Below are 4,988 nucleotides of genomic sequence, written 5' to 3'. Positions count from 1 at the left end.
ACAAACCCTCGCCTCTTTCACAACTTCCTATGAATGACGTCTTTTTGATTTGTCCAAGTAAGCAAGATTCGCACACATCCTTTTCATTTAATTCAAATGATTTCAAGATCCCATACGAGTGGATATCGGCGATGTGTTTCTTGTTTATATGGTCAAGAAGAAAATGCCACAAACACAATTTGTCCAATACACTTTTGGAAGAATCAACATTTAAGATTTCATTATTACTCTTACTAATACAAACAACATTTTCATATATATATATATATATATATATATATATATATATATATATCATTTCAATGATTAGCTTTAGAATAAATAAAAAGGTCATTCAAAATAAATATAAATGTCGCATTTGTCATTATCAAAAGAAAATTGGAAAACATCTACACAAAATGAAATAATGTATTATGCCATTTTAGGCGAGTGACAACAATTCAATACTCTAACAGAAACAACACTAGTAGGCATGAGATCATACTCCCCAATCCTTGTATCAACAACAATAAGTTTTTTTCCCATGATCAGGTTGAGCTCCCCATGCGTCAACTTCCTACTTTCCTTTAGTCCTTGCATATCAAACTTCTTGACTTTGTTTTTTAGATCCTCTAGGTATTTCAAGCAGCTACATTTCCAGTGTCCCTTTGACTGGCAATAGAACAAATTGCCTCATTTGGGTCACTGGTGGGAGCTATCTTAGAATCAAACTTTCTATTGTGAGTTAGGTTAGATAGTCCAACCTTGCTGTTTCCCTTCCATTTGGGATGAGAAAATTTCTTCCTTTTAACAAACCATGGGCAATAGCCAAGATAGAATCCATGAAGTTTTAGCCATGAGTTTTCAGCACAATCTCTTCGGTAGTTTTTAACATGTCGTGTAGCTCCATCAAGGACTTATCCATGTAGTTCATATTTTAGTTCATAATGAATTGTTGGTATGAAACAAAAAGAGAGTTAAGCACCATATCAATGGCTAACTCCTTTGGGAATTCGACACGAAGACTCTCTGATTTGTCTATGTACGATTTCATCTTCTTATCATATGTACACATAAATACTCCTTCTTGAATTTTACATGCCATGAGGAACTTTACAATCTCAAATCGTTCTAAGTTGGCCTACTCCTGAAACCTTCCCTTGAGCTGGTAGTTTATGTCGTATGCCCAAGATTCTCAAATCCCTTTTGGATCTCGGGGGACGTGGTCCCTAAAATAAGGCAAGCAACCTTAGTCGACTCATCGTAATGCTTATCATAAGTAGTTCTTTGATCACCAATAGCATCATCAATGAGTTCAGGGATATCCTCATCGAGAACATACTCCTGGTTCTCATACCTTAGGGTGATCCTTAAAGTGCGAATCCAATCAAGATAATTGGGCCCCATGATTCCGGGCTCAATGTAAGTTTGAGTATCATGAGTACCATATCATGTACATCTATACCCTCTAATTGACATGTTAGCAAACTACACACGCTCTGTAAACAAGTTATAAAGAAAATGTGTGTTTTTTTCATGGTTAGAATAAGATTCACATTTTTATATTATTTATATGAAATTTTGTCTTCTGGGAATTAGACACCAAGATTCTCCAATCTGTCTAGGTATGCTTTCATCTTTTGAACATACGTACACATAAACCGCCCCTCTTGAATTTTGCATTCCATGAGGAACTTTACAATATTGAATCATTCTTGGAGGGCATACTCTTGAAATATTCCCTTGAGCTGGTAGTTTATGTCATACGCTCCAATATTCTCAAAGCCCTTTTGGATCTCATATAACATGGTCACTAACATAAGGCAAGTAACCTTAGTTGGCTAATCGTAATGCTTATCATATGTAATGTGCCATTTTCACAAAAAAAATGATTTTTAATTAAGGTAAAACACCATTTTCGTAAAACCTAGGTTAAGAAAACTCATTTGTTCCAAAATACAATTGTCTGAAAATCATCATAATATAACAAATGTGGAATCTCCAATGTTGTTGATGAGTATGTACTGCCACACCTTCACCTACCCACGATTACCACTAGTACCTAAAAATCATTTAATCCACAAGTATAAGACAAAGCTTCGTGAGTTGCCCTAAAATACTACACACCACAATACACATACAATATATGCACACATACAAGCCTTTAGTTCGAATGGACTCCCTCAAAAGGCCTATAGTACACCTACACCGCTTAATTGGGCATGCAATTAACGACTTGTCCCCTTGTTGTGCCTAAAGCATACAAGTGGTCTACACCTGGCCTACAACACACTGCTGGCCCACCCAGATATCTTGGCCTACCACATAAAGCAGGACCGCGTCAACCCACCACCCGACATTTCGACATACAAACCAAACTAGCAATAACAAGAACATAAATAGATACGAATTTCTACACTAGTCTACCTATCTAACAACTCACTATAGCATACCGAACTTCATACAATACCTTACGTCACTATCGGAATATCACTAATGAATACATAGATACATGTAAACTAAGGTGAGATAGACAGTCAAACAAGTTATCCCACTCTATAGTTACAACCAAACAAGGAACATGAAAGAAAGCCTCGATCAAGAGTTCTCAAGTTATCCTACATGACAGCATACAACCCCTAGGGCACTCAACTAGATGATCACTAACCCTTACTACTCCTATACCCTAACATACAAGGATATATAATGTGACACATAATATAGTGATGAATCTCACCTGATTAGAAAAACCAAGGAACACAACAACTGATGGGTTTTAGGTAAAACAAATAAACTAGAAAACAATTCCTAAGTTCACATGCAACCTACTTTGGATCTATGTTTTAACTATTGAACATATAACTTTGAATTGCAAAACAAGAACCCTAGAGGAGAGAGGCTATTTTCAAAAATAACAAACTAGGGTTTAGGAGTTACATACCTTTCAGTTGTTATAGCAAACAATTGATAATCCTCTTGATCTTGATCTTGATTTTTTTGGAAGCTTAGCACCACAAATGTAATGCCTCTAATGGAATCACACCCAAGAACTAGCAAGAAGGAAATTAGAAGGAGAGAGAGGGAGGGAGTATGCAATTTTCGGCCTAGGGTTTCTTCAAAAGAAGGAGTGCCCAAAATGTGAGCCAGGAGGCTGTTTATATAGCTGAGGGATCTAGGGTTTAGGGAAAACCCTAATGCTCCTTGATTAGGGCCTAAGCAAACCCAAGGGCCTTATCCAAGCCCCCATGGACGAAATCATTAGGGTTTCCCCTATAGATTTCATCCACCCCCTTCCAAGGAGGTTATGGAGCCTTCCACTCAACTATTAGATAATTGCATGTCACACCCCCAAACCAAGGATAGCGGAAACCTCCAGGGGTGGAGGACTTCATGTAGTATCACAACAACGAGTATAATAGTGCTCAAAGTAAATAAACCATCATAAATATAATTGAAAAGGTTACACCAATGTATATGTTTACATGTTTCAAATCAATTACATTATGATGACAAATGAACTGTTTGACGATTCAACATCCCATCCTCAAAATGCTATTGGTTTTCCTGTTTCACTGATTTCCTGAGAATACAAGTTGTTTGAAAAAGTGTCAACACAAAGTTTGGTGAGTTCATAAGAGATTTCGTTAGAGAAGTAAACCGTTTTCCTTGTAAAAGCGATAGAGTATGTATCCAGAAAATCCAATATTTTCTTTATAAAAGCTATGTGGTCCTAAATCCCAGGACCGAGAAGTAACAAGTATTTGCCATACTTAAAGATATAAAAGTGGTTTTAAATCGGCATAAAACCCTTTTTGATTTGAAGGAAAGTCCCGTAACAAATGATGTGTAGTCTTAAATACCAAGACCGAAAGTGTACAGTAATATCTGTAGTTATTGATATAAAAAGTGATTTTAAATCGACATAAAACCCCTTTTGATTTATAAAAAGTCCCGTAAACTTTATGTATTGTTAGTTCCCTATGTGAGTCGCTATAACCATACTATGACTAGAGATAAACCTTATAGGTCTACAAAGAAGGCACCTCTCAACTTGTAGGGAGAGCATAACAAATGATATGTATTGTTAGCTCCCTATTATAGCGACTCACATAGGGAGCTAACAATACATAAAGTTTACGGGACTTTTTATAAATCAAAAGGGGTTTTATGTCGATTTAAAATCACTTTTTATATCAATAACTACAGATATTACTGTACACTTTCGGTCTTGGTATTTAAGACTACACATCATTTGTTACGGGACTTTCCTTCAAATCAAAAAGGGTTTTATGCCGATTTAAAACCACTTTTATATCTTTAAGTATGGCAAATACTTGTTACTTCTCGGTCCTGGGATTTAGGACCACATACTTTTATAAAGAAAATATTGGATTTTCTGGATACATACTCTATCGCTTTTACAAGGAAAACGGTTTACTTCTCTAATGAAATCTCTTATGAACTCACCAACCTTTGTGTTGACACTTTTTCAAACAACTTGTATTCTCAGGAAATCAGTGAAACAGGAAAACCAACAGCATTTTGAGGATGGGACGTTGAATCGTTAAACAGTTCATTTGTCATCATAATGTACTTGATTTGAAACATGTAAACATATACATTGGTGTAACTTTTTCAATTATATTTATGATAGTTGTATTTACTTTGAGCACTATTATACTTGTTGTTGTGATACTACATGAAGTCCTCCACCCCCGGACGTTTCCGCCATCCCTTGTTTGGGGGTGTGACATTGCAAACTAGTCCCTGCACTTTATAATTAATACAGTTAACCCCAAAATTAATTCTAATTAATTTCTAGCAAACTATTAATTAAACATTATGATTTCTAATCAATATATTAATCTTTTAACATATTGATAAATCATTTATATTAATTTATTAATCTTATAATAAATGTATATCTCTCCTTTCATAATTTCCGTGTCCGATGGTAGGTTTGAGAGCAACCCAAAAGGACTGTGCTGCTATTAATTCAATTACATACC

The sequence above is a fragment of the Lactuca serriola genome, chromosome 4 (assembly GCF_051521515.1).
Source record: "Lactuca serriola cultivar US96UC23 chromosome 4, Lser_US96UC23_V15, whole genome shotgun sequence".
Taxonomy (NCBI): domain Eukaryota; kingdom Viridiplantae; phylum Streptophyta; class Magnoliopsida; order Asterales; family Asteraceae; genus Lactuca; species Lactuca serriola.
Note: the sequence above shows the minus strand (reverse complement) of the source record.